Source organism: Phalacrocorax carbo, chromosome 2 (genome assembly GCF_963921805.1).
Source record: "Phalacrocorax carbo chromosome 2, bPhaCar2.1, whole genome shotgun sequence".
Lineage (NCBI taxonomy): Eukaryota > Metazoa > Chordata > Aves > Suliformes > Phalacrocoracidae > Phalacrocorax > Phalacrocorax carbo.
The window spans coordinates 93,660,573-93,686,356 of record NC_087514.1 but is presented as its reverse complement, the minus strand read 5'-3'; the positions used below and the strand labels follow the sequence as shown (position 1 = coordinate 93,686,356).

Genomic DNA, 25,784 nt, shown 5'->3' with positions numbered 1-25,784 from the left:
TGTATTAAAAACAGTCTGCCCTCTTTCCTTATTTAAAACAAAATAAATTTTGCTCCTATTGTGATATGTGTTATAGTACAGTCTGTTTCACTTAAACCCATCATTTTAATCTATAGAAAGAGTTGTTTAGGTGAGACAAAATGACACAGATCTGTGCAGCAAACGGTGTTTGCAAGACAGGTATCAATATGACACCCAGAGCCACAGAGAAATCAATTTTTAAAAAAATGTTACTGCATTTCCAGACAACATTTTTCTGTGGAGGGAACAAGACCAAGTTCTTATGGATTAAACAGCACGCGATCAAATGATTAAGAAGTCTATCATGTATAGTGCAGTGGAAACATAACTAAAAATCCCATTGGGACTCCATGTGGATTTCTGTGCAGGAAAAGAGACAGGTGCTACTGTACACTGGTGAGAAGCAGTAATTAAAAGCTACATAATATATACATGCATGCACATATATTAAAAAACTGTAGCAGAGAACATAGGTGATGGAGATAACCAGCAGTGTAAGGTGATGCTGAATAAAAGGTTTACAGCTTCCCATGAAGTGGATGTGCTTTGGCTGTGAACTGAGTGATATCTCCCTCCTATTCTAGTCTAGAGGTGGCTGTGGAGAGGTGGTGACCTTCCTTGTTTGTGTGGTTGTGTGAGGTGTTATCAGTGGAGAATTAGATCAGTGCTGCCTCATTCAGGTCAGATTTTATTCAAATTCCAGTTTAAATACTAGTCACGACAGACGAGTTTTACTGAACTGCTCCACCTGAAGTCTCTTCCTAGACTACCTTGCAGACTGGCAATGCCCCTCTCCCCTGGCTTTCCTCAGTGTTCCCCTTCCCCATGGGGTGCTTCTCTTTCTCCCCTGGCGGGGCTGGTTGTGCTAACTCCTCTGTAGGACCATGTGCTGACGCTTTCTGAAGTCAGCGGGCATCTGCTTATTTAATCAAATGATTATCGAAGCAAACCCTCAGCTCGGGCAATTGCGCTGCTTCCTGTAGCCAGCGGGGAAACATTAACTTCTGATCTGGCAGGTTTTGGGTACCATCTGCCCAGCCAGGCTGTCAGAAAGCACAGCTCAGTAACCCAGCCGGTATTGTTTGAGGATATAGCATGGCTGAATATGAGCAGAACATGGGGGTTGCTATTCCATCCAGCGTTTCAGGAGGCTTCCAGCTGACATGAAAAAAAATCTTAGAAACCAAAGTAAATACAGCAGGGAGTGGTAACTCTCCACATTTCCTCTCATCAGCCCTACCATTTTTATGAAGGCACTGCTCCTGGAGGGAAACAACCAGGTAAATCCTGGCCTTTGCTGGGAATGGCCAAACAGGGTCCCAGGCCATGGGCAGCAGATATGTAAGCCAACAGATAATGCTTGACTGACCGGACCTGAAGTGATGCTTTAAGAGTGAAAGCCGCCATGACTGTTCATCAGTTTCCTCTGTCTGCAGCAGAATCCTTGAAACTATTTGGGTTTCAAGTGCTCAGAAAATTAGACTTTATCTGCTTGGGGGGGTGGGGACATCAACGGTTTTGATTATTTCTCTGCTTTTAGCTCCACAATTCTGTGTTATGCATTATTCATGGCGTCAGTGTACGGTACTGCTGACATTTGTCATTGCTGGTTTCATTATATGCAAATGTGCAAGTCCCTTTTGTAGACACTACATGAGACTTTTTTTCATTATGTGAAAGAGTGAATGTGTAATTAACAGTGTACCAGTGAAACCAGCGCTTACTTGGCCTATCATAACAGGAATCTGTTCTTCTCTAATAGCATTTTCAGTTCATCACAGACACACTGTATCTCCTTGGGATACGAATAATAACCTTGCCTTTCTTGAGTCAGATTCCAATGGCTTTTTTTTTTCCCCTCATTGCTGTAAAAGGAGTCTGAACACTGCTGTACATGGTAATTTAAGCTACCCCGTTCAGATACTGCTGGCCTCTGTTGGTACATAAACCTCTGCAACATCGTGCTTTCATTAGCCATAAGTATGAGAATTAAGCTCTGAATGTGGTTATCCTGATACATCTCTGGAATATGTCCACTGAGATCCACAGCCTGACTGCAGATGTTGGGTTGTACCTGGGGTGATGGAGAGAGCATGCCTTGTGAAATGAGTTAATGCAACTGGTACCCTGTGAATAAGGCCCCTAGATTTATGTGTAAATAAGAGAGGATTTTGGCTCCAGAGTACCAGATGATACTCAGGGGACAGTGCTTTCATTGCATTTATTTTAAGAAAAATCTACTCTTGGAGCAGGAGCAATTTAACTCTTATTATGTTCATTTCTATGTGGCTCACTGAAATATTCCCTGGTGGAATATTGTTCAAAGACTTATTATTCCTGTATAAAGCTCTTCATTTATTTAAAGTTTCTTAGGTTAAAACCTCACGTACTAAAGAAATCATTATAACAAGTACTTTCTGTATTTCAGAGTTCACCCAACCTTTCAAACAAACAAATATTGCTCTTTCCCCTGCCCCCTTTTCACCCTTCCAACACAGTGCTCAGATAAACAAGTTCTGTTTCCAGCTCCTTGCAAGAATGGAGAAAAAATTATTAATTCAAATTGTCGTTACTTTAGTGTGGAGGAAAAAACACCACAGTGCTGTGCCTGAGAATCTTTCTGGAGCCGCTGCAGTCTGGTTTGGGGACTGAGTGGGGAGATGTGGACTAAGCCAGCCTGCGAGAAGCACAGACATGCTTCACAGGAGTCTTTCCTCCCCTTGGCCTGTTGTTTCTGCAAGCTCAGCAGTAACGGAAGTAAGAACAGGGAAATTTAAATGTATGCTTTTTAAAACATCCAGTGTATACTGTCTTCTAGCCTGCCATGGCTGTACCAAAAGGCAAAGCTTCCCCAGAATATTTGCAGAAGTTGTTCAAAACCCTTTTTCCCCTCCCTCTGCTGGAATTTTAATTTTGGCCAAAAAGGGATTTTTCGCTAAAAACGAAAATGTTTCATTCAAAAGTCTTTACAGCAGAAAATCATTTTGTTTGTTAAATCAAAACCAAACCATTTTACTTCAGAAACCCCTTCCATGTCTTGTTTAAAGTGTCTATGGAAAATAATTTGGGTCCGTTTAGTTTTCTGGTATTTTTTTTTCCACCAGCTAAACTAATAAAAGGTACTAGACTCTTACAAATATTCTGTTTTTGTTAAAACACCTTAGCGAGCAGCACCTTCCCTAATCTGTGATTTCATCTCATTACCTCTGCACACACTGTAACTTCAGCGGTACTCAAAAGCTGTTCACCGTACTGAAACCAGACCGAACCCTTCCATAACTCCTGCAACTCAGTGGGTGAATTTGCCCACTCAAATCTCCAGGGCGGTTTAGCAAACCTCATGTGCAGGAGGGATCAGGTGAGAAATTGTTGCTGTTCTATGTAATCTCACCCAGTTTTCCAGATGAGAACGGACTGTGTTGATCCTCCTGTTCTGCAGCAGGATTTTCAGTGTATTGTGGAGATCAGGCGTGTGAAGGTCACGCACACACCACTTCAGCTGTGTGTTTTTTACCTCCGGAAACAAGAACTTCTCAAAAAAGGCAAAATTGTTATTGCTACTTATACTTATGCCTGGAAAGAGCTGCCATTATGTAGTAAATTACAGTGTTTATATATGGGTTTGGGACCTTGAACAAAAAATAGAGAGTTCTCTTAATCCTGTTTGTCAGAGGCTAAGATTAAGTGTAGATGATCCACTAAAAGAAAAATTGAAAGAGTGTCTGGATTTGATCCTAGCCTGACAGAAGTGCTAAACTAAAGATGAAGCTATTCACTCTTAAAGCTGAGCCAGCGATTCTCCTGGAAACCATTACGGCTAATGATAAATTCTATAGAAATCCTTAATGTATGAAAATACAGTATGCATAACATCCAGAGAGATATAAATGAAGCTAAGCAGAATTCCTAGACATTTCTGGCACTGCTGCACAGAGAGGTCTTTGTGGTGTTGTGAATAACAAGTATTTAACCCCTGGCAAAAGCAGTTTGCAAGTACCGTACATTTCAGAGTAGATGATGGCTCTACAATGTGGCAAAGGGAGAAACTGAAATTCCACCCACCCTAACCCCAGATACTCTCCAGGGCTCGGGTAGTGCGTCTGGGACTCCTGAAGCATCTTTTGCATTGTAGCCTGTTGCCATTGCTGGGAACAAGCTCCTGCCGGATGGGGAGCCCGGGTTTACAAGGTGCAGCTAGCAGAATGAGTGTAGCTATATTAGTTGTGTCTATTATCAGGGGAAAGGGAGGGCGATGATTTAGACTGCATGAGTTCAGAGCTAACTGGGCTAAAGATCATAGGTCAGATCGCTGTCATTAGTAGTAGAAGTCTGGGACTGCTGTTGTATATGTGCAAAATAGTATCCATGTTTTAGAAGATGAAGAAACTCCAAGAAAAATATGGCATAATGCACTGATTCTTTTTGTCTAATGTGAAAAGGAGCTCTGTACTATTACTCCTTCCCTTTAATACAGCACATCAGAAGGCAGCCATGAGGTAGCCAATTTATTCCAAGGAGAGAAATAAGACATGGAAAGGAGGCAAGATTTTTGTAAAAGTTTTTCAATGTAGAGATTTAAAACAGCAACTGTTTAGATGTCTCTGAGCTATTGCAAGCTGCTCAGGCTGAAATGAAGGAAACTTCATAAGATTAGTTCTAGTACAGAGTGGGTTTTGCCATGTCTGACTAGTGGAAATCGATCTCCAAAAATTTATAGTGTCTCTCTCAAGATTCGAATCTGTGCTTGCCATTTAGGAAAAGCCTGGATGGTTAAATGAGGCTTAGAAGGTGACAAGTGTGTTGAGAGCTTTAAAGCCGTTTGGATCAGCTGTAGAAGTACAGAAGTAAGTCTTCTGCTCAAAGCGTTTGAGAAACGTAACAGGAAAAGATACATGAATAAGTGTGTTTTAAGAGTTTACAACCAAAATTCACACATCTATGACAGAAAAGAAAATACATTGCTTGCTTGTGGCTGAGACTGTTAAAGCCTTATGGTCAGCAAATGCTGAAATGCAGTTTATTTTATTGCCTTTGGAAATGATCACTGTGAGAAGTCACTGTGATCAGCAATATGTAGCCTTACTCCCAGCAGGAGAGGGAAATGCTTTTTCTGCTTTGAAAAATTCAAGAGTTGACTTCAAAACAAGTTGTTGTACATCTATTGCTATGCAGGAGTCAAAATTTGGCTACAACATGTTCTGTGAAATGTCCCAGATGAATTTTCTGTGATGCTCTAAAAATCTCTTCCTTTCCCAGAAAAATCTAGTAGTGGACAAAAGTGGAATACAGTCAGTCTGTATATAACAGTGCTGCCAAAATAGTTCCCGGTTTAGCCTGGGAGATGAACAGAAGGACAAAAGAGGGTTAAAATCCATGCGGACCTATCAACCAGGCCTGGATCACTGCTGTTCTATACAGCATAGTGCTCTCACCACCATTTCTGCAGTGCCTTTGCTGTTTCTTTCTGCTAAGTGTAGAAACAGACCCATACTTACTCTTAGGTTTTGAGGAATAGATGTACTAAGCAAATTGTAGTAATAACATGCCTGCTTTGATATGTACAACCTTTAATAAGGGACTTTCTTCTAGAAAATTATATGATGTTCTGCCTTGCGCTCCAGATTTCCCTACCCCAAAAGTCAAGCTAGAAGTCTCCAGACAAAATCAAATTCATAAATAAACCTCCTCCCTCTTGAAATGCCACTCCAAGCACAATTCCTACCTGTCAAAGGCGGCCACTGCTGTCATTCTTTAGTAGGCACTAACATGATTTGAATGTCTTTGGATGGCACATTTCTATTTAACTCTTTTTTCTTGCTGCTAGGCTCTTTCATTATCTGTGGCTCTGGTCTTGCTCATCTGCATTCAATTTATTTTGTGGTTTTGAGAGCTGCAGTAGTTAATGCTGAAAGCCACAAAGGCTGATAACAAATTACAAATATCTTCAGTAAATCCTTCTGAAATGAGCACAGCGCTTGAGAAAGGTCCTGAGCAGAGATTGGGACCCTGAGATTGGGACCCAAAGTCTCTTCCTGCCATACTTGTGTAGGAAGCTCTACCAAGGCAATATTCCCCTTGTTTTAGTGAGGTGCTCCCTTGCCTGTGGTGGACTCAGTAGGACGTGGCCGCAGAGCTTGAGGGACCTGCCTGCTGTTTCTGGCTCTGTCGGTGAACTGCTGGCCAGCTGCTCTACCTACCCATTCCTTGTCTTCCTCTGCAGAACGGGGATGGTGCTACTCGCTGTAACGGCATGCACTGAGACAGCGCTCATTGCATTTTGGGTCCATTTCTACATTGTTTTTAGCAGCCAACAGTTTTGCTGAGGAGCTGAGCTAGAGAAAACTGGAGGTTATTGTAGTTACTTGACATTTTAAAGCTGAGGGTGAGAGGTAAATCTAGACATGCTCTTGTTGTATCTTTCTAACAAACATAGAATCGTACCCAGGGAATCCCACTGAGGCACAGAATTCAGCCCCTGAGCAGTTTCTCATGACCCTTTGTTTTGTTTTGTGACTTTTACCTGTGTTTTGGTTAAAGTTCTTTTAACAGTTTAAGTTACCTGTTTCCTTCAAGGAACTTAATGGCTTTGTGAAACTAACTTAAATGCATGACAACTCTTAAAGCACCTTTTCCTCTGTAAGGTTCAATGATTTTTAACAACACAGAATACTAGAAGAGGTCGCTGCAGACTTCACTGATCACATATATCAAATATTCAACATCCTTTCTTCCTGGAAGGAACTGGCTATAGCGTCCTTGAATTTGATTAGATAAATAATAAGGGTATTTCTTCTATTTTTCATTAGTCAATATAATAAAGCATCAAAAGATAAATATGGTCTATATAAAAAAAATTGCTTGTGATACAGGGGATTTATTACTTATAATAATATTTAACAGATGCATATGCTGTTTTATATTTGCATTAAGTGCAATAAAATGGCAGTGCAATGAAAACAGTGTTTTCCAGGGCCACGAGAGAATGGTGCCATAAAAAGTTTTGAGGTAACAGTATTATAATGAGACATCAATTAATGTGTGTATCAGAGGGACTTGAGACAGGAAACATGTATTATAAAAAACAGTTAAAGGCTTATGCAGCCTTAAGTTTCAGGCAGAACCTGAAGAATGTAGCCTAGAATGCAGGTGTTATTTCTGGTTGTATCCTTTCATGGGACTATGAGGTGTTTTCATGAGTTATCACAGGGCCTTGTAACTCCCGTAAAAATTCTCATCCTATATAAAAGCATTTTATAATGCCAAAAAGATGGTCATACAGTCCTTATGGTTTGTGCTATAACAGCATTAGCATGGCTGCAACCCTTTCCCTGTGAGGACCACCCTGGCATCTCTTGCAGAAAAGCATTGTGAATATATGGCAGTTCACAAACCTCAAATTGTGAGTTGCTGTTATAGGTGATGGTGTATTGCTGAGGGTTTCTTCCATCATAGGTAATGATTTTGGAGGTTTGGGACAGAGAACAAAAAAACAACCGAACAAAAAAAGATAGGATATATTTTCAAATGTTTGCAGATTTCCAAATTTGGTTTCGGCACTAAGATGAAGATTTTTCTTTCTTTTTTCTCTTTTTTAATTAATAAGACCCCTGCAGACATTTTCCTCTAAATGGAAGCTGCAAATAACTGAGAAAGGAAAGAACTTAAACAGAATAGAGAGCTGCAATAGGGAGCCAAAACTGTGGGTGGGCCTTCCACAGAGCTAAAGAATTGAAGAGAAAAACTGGAAAGCAGGCTATCTCTGAGGAATTTTCCTCCAAAAAGCTTTTGTGAGATGGGAGTTCAGCTACCAGCAGTTGAGGAGGCAATAGCCCGAATGACAAGCATACTAGAAAAAAATCTGTGGCTGTACTGGCACAGCGTTGCTTTCTTCATGCTAGCTGCCCCAGAGCTTGAATTCTGTAGTTTTGTTTTTTGGTGGTGGTAGGTCTTTTGACCTGTTGTCGCAGAATTTATGGTTCATTTTGGAGCGGTAATGTTCATGTTGGTGCGGTGCCATGCAGTGGCTGCCTCTACTGTCTCAGCTCTTAGGACTGTTGATTCACTGACGTTGCTGATAAAATCAAACAAAAGGGATCAGCAAAACCCATCCAAAATAGGAAGCCCTTCAGAGAGGCTCTTGGTTATTGGTTGGTTGGATTATGGTTACTTCAATTATTACTACATTTTTACTCGATTATTTTCCTGTCTGTTTGCTATGTTTTTAAAAGCAGACATCAAGAGTCTTTCAGCTGTCCTTTTAAGACTTGTGCAGAGTAATAAAGGGCAATAAAACTCTGCAGTGTTATTGCTTAAGCGCTGAGCTTGTGGTTTGATCAGATTAGCATTATATGGGCCTTTCTTTCAAAACACTAACAAGTATGGCTGCAGTGGCATATATCTAGCTGGGTTGTGTCCCAGGGATCAGGACACACCCTCCAATATTTTTTGTGGAATAGTTTGGACCAGTCTTAGGAGCAACCAAATGCTGGAATAACTATTTATAGTGTAATGTTTTATGTATGGGTCTCTGATAGATACATAGTTTAAGGCTAGGCTTTTCCTGCTATAGCTGGACTTTTAGATAAGTATTTCAAAGGTGCTGAGTTGCTAAGGGGACCTCCTGCACTTTGTGACGTTCAGCTGAACTGATAGCACTAGAGGAAATTTGAAAGTGTGTTTGTGTGAGTTTCTCTAGTGCTGATGTTTTCTAACACATCCAGATTTTAAAATCTTGACTCATATTTATTTGCTAATCTCCAAGAGTTAATTGCTTCCTTGTGGAAATCCCAGAACAAAATGTACTCCCTACACTGTCCTTGGAGAGAGGCAGAATACACATTTCTTGATGTACATTTCTTTTTCTGAGGCTTTTTATTCCTGATGGTGGTGTTTGATTAATTTTCTTAGCTTCTTACTGATACAAGTGAGTGAGGAAGGGTTACAACACCTCAGACTTGTCTTAGAAAATCTGGCCACTTAACAAACCCATGAACTGGCAATCAGAAGATGTGTTTGTGAAGTGGCACCTATGGCTGTGGCCAAAACCAACCCAAGCAGTTGGCTGCCTGTGTGGGGCAGCCCACCTCTGGGCTAGGGGGTTATTGCCACCTCCGGAATAGGCTTGTCAGAGGCAAACCACCTCTTGGTCCCTAGACCATCCTAACTGCCAGACTGTGTCTGGTGATGGTTTGAGGAGAGTGTGGCTGGAAGTGGTAAATTTGTGACAGAGAGGACATTTGGGTAGTTAGCTGGTGGTGAGGAGCACGTTGAAGCCCTTGGGAATGCTCTTGGACATGGTTTGTCAATGTGGCCTAAATGGATAGTGTGTACTGATGCTCTTATTCACGTGGAAACCAAATCATATATGGCAAGAGCACTGGAACAGGAGTTGGAAAAGATAATTTCTAACTCTGCCTCAAAAGCAGATCTATTGCTTAATCCTCATCAAGGTAGCTGTCACTATGTCTCTGGCTGAAAACATGGGGAAAATTACATTTCTGAATGAGTTCTAATCATATTACTACTACTGCTATTACTACTGCTTAGGAGCAGTTTGTGGATCTACGCAATCTGGCTCTAGCCACTACTGCTGCTCCAGGCAAGGACTATTGCAATTTCAATGTCACCTGATGGACAGCAAGCTAGTTTGACAATGTTAATTCTCAGAAGTTTGAGTACTCTCACTATTAAATCAACACACACGACTGTTAGCAGTGGTTGTAAAATTATGCAGCCTTTAAAAAAAAAAAATCCAGACACATGCCAGTTGTATTACAGATCTCATCTGTGCATCTACTCGTTCAAAATGGAAAAAAATCCCTTGCCTAGCATGTTGATCAAGTAATTTTTATAAATCACATCTCACAGTAACATCCTGTTTCAATGGTGTATGCTCTTTCTTTCTGTCTGTGTTTCTCTTTATTTTTTGTATATTTTTGCTTCCTTCTCAGTGCTTTGTAGCCAGCGGAAGAATTTATAAAGTCTTTAAAATATTTGATCTGAAGTCTTGATCCAAAACAGTGTAGTCAGTAACAGTCTCTTAAATTGATTCTGTGGAATTTAGATCAGTATCTAATCATAAAAGGTGAGGAGCAACAAAACATACCCTTTGTTTTTCTGCCCCCCGCAAAGCTACAGATTTTTTATCTTCTTTTGAAGGCCCACAGTGATTTAAATCTGCTTCTCAGACTGCCCTGTGGTGTGGCATGATCAGAAGGGTGCTGCAGCAGCAGCAGCGCTGGCTTACAGAGCTCCTGTACCTGTCAGATTAGGTCAAGGTTTCACAAGCTGTTGTGCTCAGCAGCAAGACTTGCTCCATCTCTGCCTGCCCTCATTTCCCCTTCTCCTTTCCAGGCTCCCCACTCTGTTGGGCTAACACAGTGGCTGGTGGAATCCCACCCTAAATGGGCTTGGGGAACCAATTTGGGTTATAACTCCTTAGTTCCCTCCTCTCCCCCAAATTTCTATGCTCTTTTTTAAAGCTTGACTCTTCCCCTTATTGGTTTTACAGTTTGGCCATGCGAAGAGACATGTTGGCAGAGCTGAAGACAAACAGCATGGGGTGAGGAGCAGGGAAGTCAGGGGATTAAACCTGGAACTATTTGAAGGGTGTTTTCTCCTGACCAGTCAATGCTGAATCCAAGGAAATAGAGTTAACCCAAAAGACTAAATTCTGAGGCTTCTGCTCAGGATTCAGCTGTTACTCTGTGAGTATTTCCACTGAAATTGCTGCTGCTGCTCCCAGGAAGGAAGTGTGAGTGCAGTCTAACTCTATCAGCCCCTGGCTCCAAGGCAGGCCCATCTGGTGATGGATCTCTTTCAAACAAGAAGTAAATTTGGACTGATTTATGCTTTTACCCAAAAATCATGCAGTACTTCCAGAGCTGAATGTTCAGTTGACTCTGAACAGTGTTATAGCTGTGTTTATTTTAGTTGTTTGTCTTTGCAAATCAGCTCAGACTGAAGGCAGAGAAAGATTTGCATGAATGATTGCAAACAAAAAACTGCTGATTTCCCCAAACTCTGGTTAATTGACCGTCCACCAACTCTAGGAAAAACAGATGGAAACTGTGGCCAGAAAAAAAATAATTTAAAAAAAAAAAGTCCTTGAAACACCAACACAGAACCTGGAGAACAAGTCTATAGCAACAGCTGTCTTTTGGGGGGCTTCAGTATTCCTTCAGAATAGGCAGCAGAGCAGGGCATACGTGACCCTTGGACCTCACTTCTTGTTGGCTGAGAGCCACCCAATTGTTGCACATTATAAACATCGTCTCCTCTTCTTGGCACCGACAGATTTTCCCACGGGGAGTCAACGCCAGCAGCACCAAAGGCTTTCTGAGGGCTTCTCAAAGAAAGAGGTTGTGTGTGAAAACCAGAGTCCAAGTGGCAAGCCAAGGAGAGGCCCCTGCAACAAGTCATTGAGAAAAGATAGGAAACCCTTTGTCTGAGGAGGAAGCTCTTTGCCCTGAGTTTCAACTAATATCTCGGAGGAAATGCCTGTGGAGTCTATGAATATACCCAAGGAATCCTTCTCCAGCCATATTATTATAATTTGGATTGCAATTTTATTGCAGTGTATAAGCCAAATCTAAGATCTAAGTCTCTATTCCCTGTTGGTCCCTTGGCTGTTCAGATAGGAGGGGTGAGAGAACATAAAATTTTGTCATTTGCACTTCTTGTTTGAAGGCTGTATTGTGCAGTCTAGACAATGGGGGACATTAGTCTGCTTGAAAGAAGTTGTATATTAAAGATAATCTTTGGGAGATGGCTAGTCCTGAGGGAGGGATATGAAGCCTGTGTCAATGCCAGAGGAAGAGAGAGATACTTAATGTTTCACTGCAGGATAACTCGTGACATTCATCTCCTGGCCCTGATCTCCAGGCTTATGATATGACACATGTCCCTCTTCAACTCCTGGAAGAAAGAAGCAGTTTTGTATGATGACTGTGCTGGTGTGGGAGCTTTTGCAGATTTTCTCACTGAATTCAGTTTCGGAAATGGGATGGATACAGAATAGACGGGATACTATTTTTGAAGCTCCTGCTGTCACCATTTCAGGTAGGAGGATCTCAGTTTGCCCTGTAAAGTGAGGCCTCTGAGGAAGCTTGTTCACTTCAACTTAATGATTCTTTTTTTCCAAGATGAGTTATTTCAGATGCCCTGGAGGCCTGAGAACATTGTTTTCACTTGCCCTTACATATCTGGACTTACAGAAAATTTCCCTACGAATTAAAGATGTGATACCAAATTTCAAAAGCTGAGACTACCATATGTGCTTCAGCAAGAGAACATGAGACATCAGGGGACATCTCTGATCTTTTTTTCTCTACAGTTTTAAATCACTCCGCAGTTTCCAACTGCAGGGGTATTCCTGTCAATGACCAAAAAGACATTAAGGTATTTTCTCTATGAAAATAGTGATACTGCTCCCCACCCTTTCAAGGCAGACTCAGATCATCACCCCCTGTTCCATGAACGCTTGTAGCTGTCTCAGGTTTCACAGGGAGCTTTTCTTCCTATGGGTGTCTTAAAATATTTCTCTATTTGGGCTTCATAGATGTGGACTTCATAGCTTCTCCACCCAGAAGGTGTGAGTGGCAAGCCCTTGCTACACCAGGCAGTGATTAGAAATTATCCTCAGCCTTAAGGCAAACAAACAACAGCATGTATGAAAAAGAGAGGCATTACACACTGCACCGAGGGGGCAGCCACTCGGACAGCACGCCGTCTTACTTCATGCTGCCTTGCTTGTCCTTCACCCTTTTTACTGCCCCACGTTTTGCTCTTACCACTCACCACATCTTTTTTAAACCTTCCAGGTCATTACATGAGTCATGCCTTGGTTGAGGCCTCGGTTCTTGAAGGAAGGAAGGCACAGTTTCACGATGGCTGAAGCCAGTCCAAATCCAGCTGGCCATCAGTCCATGCTTGCTCCCATCCCAGGTAGTTCTGCTATTAAGCAGTGGAACAGTTCAAGGAATTAATTGGACTAAAAAGAAGTTTAACAGGAAGTAAAAGATTAATTTTAAGCTGCTAGAAGTGGTTTATTTTCCACTTGCTATACTACTCATTGCTGGCACAAATGAAAAGGCAGACAATCTACAAAGAGAATATCTGGATGATTCAGCATTCTGCAATATACTTAAGGTCAGGTTAGACACATCCATAGCGATTCCATGCTTGCTGTTGGATAGGGATTTTTTAAGAGTTGTGGACAGAGAGTTTCTCTCTGAACAATGGTAAAGAAGCAGAACTCTGTGGAGGAGGAGAATTAAATGTCTTTATCCTTGCCTCCATCAATGAGTTCTGCAGAAATGTCATGGAGGTCTTGTGAAGGATGAAATGCAAGCCATGTTGTGCTTGCAAAGATCAAAGCAGAAATAGCCAGCCTAAGGATGCAAGTTCAGATATTTTATTCTACTTCGGGAGCGCTAAGACCATTGTAACACACTTTTCTAATTTACTGAGCAAGCGTGGTGTAATGGGAAGCTTGCTGCACAGACTGCTGTAGGATAACAGGCACAAGAGTGGCTGGAGCTTGCTGACTCAGCTGCAGCAACTCCAGTGCTTCCCCACGTCCTGCTGCTTTGCATCATCAGCGCTGGTGTCACCGCTATCAATCACAGACATGTCACCTCCTGCAGTCATGAAACGCAGGCAGGGAGGCGAGCATACACATACCCCCCGCCAGACACACATACAGCCGCGGCAGCAGCGAGCGGATCCTGGCAGTTGCGCAGCAGCAGTGCCCTTGCGGCTCACGCAGCTGCTCTGCATCTGAGGCAGGGGTGTCCCCTGTGCCACTACAGCAGATGTCAGATACGGCAATTTAGGGGACAGGGTGCCACTGCAGCCCCAGCCAGGAGGCCATGAAAGAAAGGGCACAAAGCAAGGCCGCATCTGTTCTGGAACAAAGGACATCTGTCCCTGGCCTGAGCCGCTTTTTGGCATGATTTCACAAGGACAAAGGCTCAGGTTGACTGATACAAGGCTGGTACTCCATAAAACAAGCCATAGGGTCTTAGGGTGTCCAAATGTTTGCTGACAGTGAGACGGTGCTCTGGTAGGCGTGAGGTTTTATTCTTCCATCTGAGGGGAGTGTAGCACAGGATGGGGACCATCCTGTGCACAGCCTTTAACTGCACATCTGCCCATGTTTTAGGATCTCTTTGTGCAGTACAAAAACTAGACCACTATCAGATTATAGACAGCAGATGTTCTGTTCAAGTAGTTTTGTGTCTTGTTTCCTCATAGCAGGAAAATTTCTTTTGCTTCTTTAGAAACTTTCTCCAGGTTGTTAAATTTCAGTTGTGGGCAACTTATTTGTTGAAAGGCTGCAAACCACAGATGCACATTGGCCTTATGCATGAATGTGAGTCCCACAGGAGAAAATCTTTTAGAAAGAACAGATTTCTAATATGCCTTCAGTTAAGTGTTCTGGAATGAAGCTGACCGTAGCAAATTCTAATTATTAGCTTGCTTAGCATCATTGTTAAAAAACATGCTGTACCTCCTTCCCTTCTCTGCTGGTGCCAGTAGTGGCTGTAATGCTTTTTAGCTGGGGGGGATCACAGCAGAAAATTTTGTAGCAGAGTGTGTGCGCACGTGTGCACACAAGTATAATGCAGTAGAGATTTAGGAGAACAATATCGTACAAAACCAGAACAGTCTGGGTTATTCATTACTAAGATTTTAGTAACAAGATGGGTATATTTAGTTGTTGTATGCTGAAAAACAGAAGCAAATGACCGTTAACATTTTAAGACCTTGTAACTTTTTCCTCTGCACTCCTTTTTATGTTCAGCCCAAGTTGCCACATGCCTGTCTCTGTGGGGGACAGACGGCAAAATCTTCACTGTGGGCTGCTGCACAAGTGCACGAATGCATGAGAACTCTGTAATGCATTTAAGCATTAAAGAAAAAACACAAAACCAAAATCTATGGAAGCTTGTTACATGGTGCCTCTTAATCACATGCTGTCTCCATTGTGTTTTGCTGCCCATACTTGATAGTGTTAAGAAAGAACAATGAATAAAGATTTTAGCATAGTTTATAAAGCGCTGGCGGGGATGGTGTACCCACTGTCCTGCAGGTAAGAGCCTCTGGCCTTGCATCTCATAATGATAGTTGCTGAAACTGTTGGCCTTGCCCAGCTGTTTAAGGAGCTGATTTTCCTACTGCATCTTTGAAGAAAAAGAAAATAAAGTATATTACAGGGGACCAAGACCAGAGATACGCATCCTCACTCTACTCAGTGAATGGGAAATATGACTGAGAAAAAAAGGAAGAATAATTTTGGAACTGTAACATTCTGCTAGATGGTCTGAAACTTAACACCTGCTGATGCATCTGCTACATCTGCAGTCTTAACGGAGAGGTGTGAGGCACAAAATTCACACTGAGATCCAGATGAACTCTGTATACTACAAAGTACAGAGTTAAAATAAAGAAGGTGGAAGTCGTTCTTGTGTGTACCAAGGTGTCCAGATAGAATTTCAAATATCCAGTAATGATACGAGAAACTGCAACATGAGAATTGTTAGAAAAAAAAAATCTAGCTTTCAACAGCTCACTGGAGATTTTCTTCTGCAGAACAATTTGTTACATACTGCTGTTTGATGGCTTTTACAAACACACATCTGTAAGAGTGCTTCTGGGATTTGAGCAGTCTGCAACGTTGGAGCCCCTGTTCATTTCCATTAGCCCTCAAAGTGACAAAAGACATGGTAAGTACAGGGACATATATGGAGAATTCACATTGCCTGGATTTATTTTCATCTAGCTTGAGAGCCTAATATAAAATTGCCGGCATGATATGCAGCCGATGGGACCTTCAGAGAGTGACTGAGAGTTCCTAAATGATGGAACTTTCCTCTCTCCGTTCCCCATAGAAGCACTCTAAGCGTGGGCAGTGTGAATTCTCCACTTGAACTGAGCTGATGTGCTGGATCCCGAGGTACAGTCTGGAGTCCTTCTTACTGACTTTATCCAGTTCCTGGCCGCCTCTGGCCAGAGGGATGGCCCCCGGCTAGCACATGCTGAGCACAGGAGACAGAGCCCTCCTCCGGATCATCGTGCTTTTGTCTGAACCCAGTATCACTGGCAAAGGATGAACTCCTTGAATGCTCTTCCTGGTTCTTGCTTGGGAAGCTGCTCTTATGTTTAATTCATGGCCTACACAGATGTCAATATGCTCCATCAGCAGGTGAGATAAAGCCATCGATTTTGGCATAAAGCAGCTTGGTAGAGGCTTATAGGCATAGAAAGAGAGTTTAAGGCATCTATAGATACTCTTGAAGCTAGTGCCACCTTCATCACTGCTGGCCTCCTCATTTTTGTTTCATTGTTCATTAGTTATAGTGATGAATCAGATCAGGGAACTTACTTGGGTTTAAAATATCCCGATTTAGAACCTGGATCAATTCCCTGATCAGTTCACCTTGTGACGTTTATAGCTGCATTGTATAACCTCATCCCGAATAAATGTTCCCTAAGAGCAACGGGATACTCCCTGAGGATAGTTCAAACATGAGTTTCTAATCAGTAAGTGTCCTGGCACCACTATGAGGGTGGTGAAGTAGTGAAAAGGAATAGCTGTGAAGGGGATGGGAGCTGGTGGAGGTTCTCATGAGCACTGCTACTAAAACAGACATCCAGGAGCCATGGTCTGGGTGGACTGTAGATGTAATGTAGTCTACAGAGAACAGAACTACCATTAGTTAGGAAATGCAGGGATAGGTCTCACGCTTCTACTACGGACCTGTGCAAATTAATCTGCTGCAGATATTTCATTCCCTGAATTCCTCAAACACTTCAGTAGTTTATATATAGCCAAAGTTGTTGGAAGGCAGCCGTTTATGAGGAAAAGGACAGTAGTTGGCATGTACTGCTACTATGACTGGCACTCAGAGAAACTGTAATGATATGCAAAGTCAAAGAGATGTTGTGTTTAAAGGTAACAAAATCTTTAAGCAATCATTTTTATAGAGTGTTCACCAAAGAGGATGAAACTATTTTATTAGCAAAATAAGAAAAGCTGGACTTGATTTTTTCTGGTTTTGAACTGTAATTTGCCCACCCCTTCCAGCTATCTGAAACAAAATAAGAGGCATTGTTTATTTACTGGTTTACAGCCAGTTTCTTACACTGAGTTTTTCTAAATCTGGTATTGTAACGAATAGTACTTTGCAATGTATATTTTAGCCTTTCAGCATGTATTTCAGATTATGCTGTTTCAAAATCAAGTGCCTACGGTATTCACAGTAGTGACTGAGAGAAATTAAGAAGGTTCATCTCTTACAAAATGTAATTTCTGCTCTTCTTATTTAGCCTTAGCCCTCGGCCAAAATTTATATCCAAGTTATATACCACACCCCAAAGAAATACTAACGTTTTCATAAGAGGAAAAGAATGCTTTGGGATCGCCAGAATAAAAGCTTCCAGGATTATCTTGGTGATTGAGTCATAAACAAAGTTGCTCTGAAATGGAAGGATAAAAGTCATAGGGATTAATACCAGATCTTGCATATTTGTAACTGTTAGTACTTCTTCAGTCCTGCTGTGGACGTGAGCAGATGCTCCAGATGCGAACGTGGGTATGATGAGTCCAGACATGTCAGTTTAGCCTTGGTTCTGGTCCCTGTTGCTCCCCCCTGTATTTACAGTTAGCCTAATCCAAGCTCTAGAGCCAAATACCTCAGTCCCTTGAATTGACGCTGACTCCTGAACTACGCCTCTGGCACCTGTAAAACCCTGTGCCCTAAAAGAGAGTCAGGACAGGGTCGTAAGGAATGGAAAGGAGATTGTTTATTAATGCTATGAGTAGCAGATAGAACCCATTGTTTCGCCATGGGATTTAGCATCTGGGTTATTTAAACACACTCTGTGTTGTTTACTGTCACCAGAGAGCCCTTCCTAGGGCTGAACCAAGAATTTTGCAGGTCTCTTGCTCATTTCAGTTTTTGACATCACAAGGAGCCATTTATTTTCTGGTGGAAAGTTTAAAAATGAACACTTGAAATTCTTAAATAAAACCATGCAATTTAAAAAATTTGAGTGTGCTGTCCCTCTGCCCCAAATCCTTCATCGCTTCCAGTTGCAGATGGATGACACTCAAAACCATGATATTGGATTTGTGTTTTGTTTTTAATAGATCTTTCTCTCTGCATTTTATTCTGTGATTTTCCTGATGGATGTGACAGAAATCAGAAAGCTGTAGGTTTTATTTACTTATTTACCCGCTTGCTTTGCTGTTAAGCTCCGGGAATGATCATTTGCTTTCCTCTGAGGAGTCATTAATTACATAACATGAATTATCCATGGCTGTAGAGACTGCAAACTGCCTGCTGGCACAATGGCCCCTCTGGTAAAGGGTAGAGAAGCCTCATCATGGTACCCCTTAGCACTATTCTAGTTAAGAACCTGTCAGACTCCATTAAACACCCCATTATTCAGGATTTCTGAGCAATCTATGAATATTTGCTCTGGTACAAAAGAGCTCAGCCGAAGAGCTCCTATTTTTAGCTGGAGGTTAGGTTTGGTTGTTGTTTTCTTTTTCAGCTCCTTTCAGAAAGATGCTCTCAAGGTTAATGGAACCATAATTTGACCTCCTTTTGTAATATTGTGCCTGTTTGCCCTATATGGTATTTCTGTATATGTGAGTATTCCCCTGACAAATGTGTCACAACATGAGTCACTGCAAAAGATGCAGACCAAATAACAAAGTTCATTGGCAGTCCTTACAAGACTGAATTCAGTAGAAGTCAGGGCACAGTGTATCTTCTGTCACAAGGTTTTGAACCTTTGTTAGAAAAAAACTTCCTGTAATTAATACTCAATGCCTCTCTTCGGGCCTAATCATGCAACGGGATGTGCCTACACTGGCCTAAATGCTCAGTGAATGGTGTCATCATCTCCTGTCCAGACCCAACAAAGCGCTTTAGCGGGGCAGGGGGTAGCTTTCGTGACACATAGGTCTGATGGGTTTGTCTTTTATTAAATGGTATAGCTCTCCTAATGAAGGTAGCAGTGGGGTTTTTCCTGACTCTTCATAGTACAGCAAGCCTCCTAATGGAAGCAATCAAAATAATAGTGAATGATCTGAGCTCAGCTCTCCTTATTATGAAAGGCCCGGACCAATTACTTTAAAGGCAAATGATATCTCATAGAGCTTCTCTGGTAAAGAATGCACATTTTGATTAGTGTTTATTGGTGTTCTTCTACATAACTGGCATCATATAAATAGATATAAGCACAAGGAGGAAAAAATCTGTCTGGGCCTTGCTCATCTGTCTCTAATTTAGGGGACAGAGTAAGGTATAGGCATTTTGTTGTCAAACTTTTTGTATTGAATCTTGCATTCTACATATATTAGAAACGCATACTAAATCCTGCATTGAAAAGAATATTGCTAAAGTCTCACCCTTGGGAACTGAGAAGACTATGAATGAAGGTCACAGTGCAATCTGAGTTTTGCCCATTTGGGCATACAGAGTAGAAGAAAGTCTTTGTTGACTCTTACAATTTCAGTGAATGTGCAGATATGTGTCTAAAAGGTACAGAAACCAAAATCATCTAATTTCATGCTTCCTGCTTCCCTGAGCCTTCTAGCAGAGTCTGTGGGAATACAAATCTTACTACTTTCTGTAGATATGGTAGGGAGTACTAAGCTAACCTGACATACTGAAGTCCATGTGACTACATGGGATGTGCCCAAGGGTTTGAAGGGAGCTGACCTATGTCATAGTGAGGCTGCTTTCTATCCTTTTTGAAAGGTTAGAGTGGCCGAGGTAGATTCCTGATGACTGGGAAAAGGCATCACAACTGCATTCAAGAAGAGGAAGGAGGATCCAGGGAGCTATGGGTTGCTTAGACCAACCTCAGTCCCTGGGAAGATCATGGAAGCCTGTGAGACAGCATCTGGGTACTATGTCCAGTTTTGGGCTCCCCAGTGCAAAAGCATTGACATACTGGAGTGAGTTCAGTGGAGGGACACCAAAATGATCAGAGGCTTGAAGCACAAGATGTGTGAAAGAGGCTGAGAGAGCTGCTTCTGTCCCACGGAGACGAGAAGTCTGAGGACAGATCTTAATGCTGTCTACAACTACCTAATGAGATAATGTAAGGATTATTGGGCCAGACTTCTTGGGCACACCATGTCAGGACGAGAAGAACCAAACACATGCTGGAACACGGGAAATTCTGACTTTGTGTAAGGAATTTTTTTTATTGTGAAGGTGGTCAATCACTGGAACATGTACTTAAAGAAGCTGTAAAGTCCCCACCATTGGGGATCTTCAAAACACAGCTGTACAAGCCCCTGTACAACTTGCTTTAACTAGATCTGCTTTGAGCAGGAGGTTGGGCTGGAGACCTCTGGAAGTCCCTTCCGACTGGAATGACTGCATGAGGGTTTTGAAGGAAATAAGGTGTTATGTTTATTTCAGTAATTTAATGGGACACCCTAGATCTTGTGATTGGAGTTAAAAATAGAGTTTGGAATTTGCCAGACCTCCAGTCAATCACATCTGCGTTTCAAACATTGCTCTCACAATAGGAGAGCAGTAGCTGTCTTGGAATTGTTTCAGATGGAGCCTGGCTGTGAGAGGCAATTGCAGTGACACAGCAGAAAATTGTCAGGAGATTTTCATGTGTAGAAAAGGTTTAGTGACAGCAACTCAGGTCACGGCCAAGCTTGACCTTAGAAAGTCCTTTTTTAGGTCCTTCCACCCATGTCATTCTGAAGGAGTCAGTTCATCACAGCCTTCTGGAATTCTTCATGACAGCAACTCCACTGTTAACTGCAAAATTGTATATAACTGGAGGACACTATTAGCGTAGTGAGCCCAGAACGTGCCAGACACTTTTGAAATAGTACACTATTAAAACTGCATGTATAACAGCTTTTCAGTGGCGATTTGATTTGATTTTGTAGTTTTGTTAAAGGACTTGGGCTGGGTTTATACCACTGTATTAAATGTGCTTGGGAATATTCCCAGCCATTGAGGCCGACGGGCATGGAACAGCCTGCACCTATGCTGGTGAACTGGGTTGGCCTGTGCTAGGTGGCTGCAAGCGAACTGCTGCTTGGGCGTGGTTCCTGGCACACTCCCATGACCAAAACAGGTCCAGAGATTGCTTGGGAAAGCACTAGTTGGAGCAGGCTACATTCACGCTGGGGAGCTCTCACAGTTTATTAGCATAGGTGACAGTGTTGGAGCACACAGGCACATTGTGGGCATGCTTGGATTTACCAATATGCTCTAAGGCAGATGAGCTAATAAGTCCTTGTGATGAGAAAAGGGGACCTGAACACCTATTTCTGGAACATTAAGTACCATTAAATTTCCTGGATCCTCTCCTAGTACTAGCCTGCTATAGACTTCTTGGGGGAAGGGCTCAGCCTTTTGAATTGGCTTTCATCCCTTCACAAGAAATTTTGTATTCACAGCTACTTTAATGTTTTTCTCTCTGGCAATTCCCAGTGTGTTGGGCCTTAAGTCAAGAAAATGTTAGTAAGCAAATTTAAAACTCAGTTAGATTTCTGCTTCTGTTACGGTTCTCTCCCACGAATAAATATGTGTACAGACAGAGTCTCCTGCAAGAAAACAGAGCAGGCATGAGAGCCAAAGCCTGCCTGCCCAGCTGACCCTCTTTGATATTTTGACTTCTCTGTGACTTCAACCAATGCTGGCAAAAGTGTGTTTCATTGATGTCCATGTGATACCCCGAAAAATCTTTTGTGCTACAAACAGTACATATGTTTCAAATGTCTCCAAATGAAAAGACCTAGAAACAAACATTTCTTGTTCCCATTGCCATGTAAACCCAAGTAGCGTGCACTACAGACCTTAGAAAGGTCTTACAGACCTTAGAAAAGTCAGAAAAGTTAAAACCCAAGGATGTTCTTCCTCTCTGCTGTATGCAAGTAGAGTGCTAACGTGTTTCTGCATAAATCTAATCTACAAAAGACGTACAGCTGGAACTAACCTGGTCCAATGAGGACAATAATGATTCTTGAGGACTGTGGAACAGTAAGTGCTGAAGTGGAGCAATTGGTTGAGTTAGCCAATTGAAGAATGCATCCATGCAAGACAGAACGGTACCAGAAGGTGACATGCTTTTTCCCTGGAAGGACTCCTAATGCGGCAAGTTGACAGTATCTGCTGTGGTTGCATTGTGCAGAACTGAAGGAATCCTTCCTGGGACTGCAGAAACAGCGTCACTGAAATGATTGCCAGGTAGAGCCATTTTGGTTTTCATTATGAGAGTATTTCTACATCTGGCCTGAGAAAATATGTCCATGGTCTTTCATAAACTATCTTTGAAATCTCTTGTGCATGTCCAAGGATGCTCCTAGGGAAGCACTGCACAAACTCTGCTCCAGAGAAACCCTCTGTGGTCAGAAGGCTACAGAAAATAGTTTTGGCTGGTTAGAGGGGTTGCATCAGGGCGTATGTAGGATGCATCCTGGTAGGCAGCAAACAACTGGGGCTGCAAGGATGTATAGGGCCTCACAGCTGTTCAGCAGGCCACGTACCACACTTTGGTCCTGCCTAAAGAAGGGAGATTCTGTGGACTTAAAAGGTCCATTGCTTCAGAAATACAAAAACCACTCCTCTAGTTCTGGTTTTCTGCCTGCTGAAATCAGCACATAGGCTTTCACTTGAGTTCTCTGTCCTTGCCTCAAGGCCTAATCCCATATTCAGGAACAGAAGCAATGTTACCATGACACAGTAGACGTCCCACAAACCTTACAACTTGTTTTCTATCAGCCTCTTTTGAGTCTGGGGTGAAATTATAATACAATTATACAATATATTAGTAGTGATGGCCAATTGACCATCTAATCCTTAGACAGAACACCACATAGTGCTGTTCTTTAAATCTTTTTTCATAGATGTAAGGAGTGAAAGAGTTTAGTTTTAACGTATGCTATCAATGTTGGGGTTTTCTTTACAAATTTTAAGCTGGTCCTCAAAAGCGATCCTCTCCCCATTTTGAGGTAGTTACTTTTAACTCCAATACCTCATATAGTTCTGATCACCCTTTGCAGAAAGGTGAATTGGAACTGGCAGACGCAGGAAAGTGCAGTGAGAAAGATCAGCAGAACGGGGATCCTGCTTTACAGTAGGAAATTGATTGCTTAACCTCACAAAACAAATGCAGAAATGGGAAATGTTTGCTGTCTGGAATTGCATCAGGCATGTAAATACCAGAGAAGAGAAAAGGAGCCACGGACGCCTTAGAATACAAATGACCAGGAATAAATTTAAGCTTGAAATTAGAAACTGGTTTCTAGGCATCTGAACAGTAGCCCCATAAGTGACTGCTCTTAAAATAGATCTTGCTGTGGTTATGAATGAGAAAGGGTGGTGAGGGTGCATGTATTAGCAGTGGCCTGGACTGAATGACCTGGTAGGTGCCTGATAGTTTCATTTTTCTGTCATTACTGTCCTGAAAAATTGTCTTGGCGATAATACTGTGATGACAGAAAGATACACACTCAGCAGATTTCTTCCCTTTTTAGCTGGAGTTTCTTTTCCTAATTTTAAGTTCTCTTTTGCTATGGGTTGCAACGTTTCCTGTTTTGACTGTTTGCCTTAGGGAAAAAATCCTAATACTTCTAGAGATGGGCCTGATACGTTTTGAGGAGAGCACATACCTACCTGCTCCAGGGCAGGAAAGAGAGCAAGGGTGAACTGGGAGGCTCTTTTGGCCCTGACCCACCTAGGATATCCTAGTGAAATCAGATCCAGGACCTGCATTCCATAAAGCTTTTTGTGGGAGAGAAACCCACAAAACTTTTCAGTTTATCTTGCTTGGGATTTTGCAGGGGCAGAGAATCTGCCAAGGTGGCGAGTACAATTGTAAAGGAGAACTGTGTATTCTATGACAGGTTTCTTCGCAATGTGAACAGATATTCCTGGATATTTGAACAGATAACCCTACCTGCTCTAATGCTGATATTTTTCTGCCAGGTTTTCAGCAAGCAGAATTGCTAGGGGGCCCAGGCAGCAGCATCCTCGTGAGAGCAGCTCTTCTGGGTACCTGAAGATTTCTACACAAGGAAAATTTGGGATGATCTTTTCCCCTGCAAATTGAGCCATGGTGGTGAATTTCCAGACACATATGAGGACAAGGCAGATTATTTTGTGTTGCGGAAGAAAATCAGAGGTAAAAGGGTAGGTTGACACAGGCTTAAAGAAATGAAAAGAAGGCAGATCCAGTACACTGGATACTTAGGCTGCCCTAAAACCGAGACAAATGGGGTCCAGTAAGTGGCAGTCCAATTTCATTTGATGGTCCCAGAGCTGTGGGAAGAAATTATCCTCTTAATGCAGAGTCAAAGCTTACTGAAGTGGATGAGAAAATTGGCTGAATCACACCCAGAGGGTGCCAGTGCCACAGTTTGGTAAAAAAAATATTGACTTAGGAGATGAAAAGGGTAGTGACTTTCTGTGGAGAATGGAGCTGGTCTAACTCACGAGTAATAACCAAGCCATGAGCAGCTGAGGCACTAGAGACCTGTATGACAGATCCTCTGAACTATAGGGGGCTGGAGGGGAAGGAAATGCCTTAAAAGACTCAGTGGCAAAATAACTAAAGAATAGCCCTCTGTGATAAATAAATACAATTTGAAGATATTTTTTGCTTTTTTTTTCCTTGCTCCATTATTATTTTGATTTTTAAAAATTTTTTTCTTGTGGCCACTTCAAGGAGAGCTCTTTCCTAGCAGATATTTCCTAGAGACACTCTGACATCAATTACCATTTTGTCCCAGAACCTGTAGCAGCAGGCAACAGAGCTGCAATCATGAATGAGTTAATAACCTCAGGGGTTATTTGGAGGAGTTTAAAAGGAAAGGGGTACAGCTCAGTCCACAAGCACAGCTGCTTTGCATGGCATGCTCCTGCAGTGGCAGTTCTGCTGCAGAAATGCAGACCTGCCGGTCTTGAAACTCTTTTCACAGGTGCGCATGTCGTAATTGTGCCATGGGCCGTGGGTCAGCTAATCCAATTTGGCAACACAGAAATTAGTAAGAGAACAAAGACTCAGAATGGGTTACACGATACATTCAGGTGTGAATTGCCCAGAAGAAACAGCAACTACAAAAATCAGGAGTGCCCCAAGAAACCAGTACTGGTCCATTTTGGGGGTATGCATGTAACATCAATGTATAATCAATAAAACCTTCATGTTGTAAATAAGTTGGAAGTTGTTTGTGGCATAGGGCATCTCAAAGCTCCCACCCTGCCCTGAATGTGTAGTAACCTCACATCTGCACTAAAATCTGCTGTGTAGATCTGTCGTGTAGGTGGAAAATAGGCAAACTGAATCTCTCTCATTGGTCTAAATGATTCTTGTTCTGGAGGGCACCGTGTTAAATGAGTGGTGAGAAATTTGGCCCTGAATACAATTTGTTTCCTTGCTTGCCTCCTTCCTTGCAATATTACTCCCACACTTTTTATAGTATGACAAAACTCTGTGATACCTCTCCTTGCTCCTGATGCTTAGATAACAGTTTTATGAGTAGTTCATCCAATCCACCTAACCTTTTCAGCTGAATACGCATCATATGATAGATAAGAAAATGCAGTCCTTTTCTTCTACTCATGTTTTTAGTGCTGACTTATTGTCTGTGTTGGCATAAATACCTATTCTTGCCCTTGTCTTCTCGTCTTCTGTTTAAAATAGAGATAAGATAGACAGATTCTCCTTTGCTTCACAGGAGTGTTTGAAGGTTATGGTAATTAATATTT

General features: G+C 42.1%; 1 long non-coding RNA gene across 2 annotated transcripts in view; it reads left to right on the top strand.

Moving 5' to 3' along the window:
• Positions 1 to 25,784, top strand: part of LOC135311990 (uncharacterized) — a 55,215-nt gene that overhangs the window by 14,782 nt on the left and 14,649 nt on the right. Inside the window, exons 5-6 of one of the 2 annotated variants that reach the window (XR_010371583.1) lie at positions 24,003 to 24,206; positions 24,995 to 25,209. This is a non-coding gene — a long non-coding RNA (uncharacterized LOC135311990). Of the gene's footprint in view, positions 1 to 24,002; positions 24,207 to 24,994; positions 25,210 to 25,784 lie in introns of those variants that run through there. The other variant, XR_010371582.1, reaches the window with a different exon arrangement.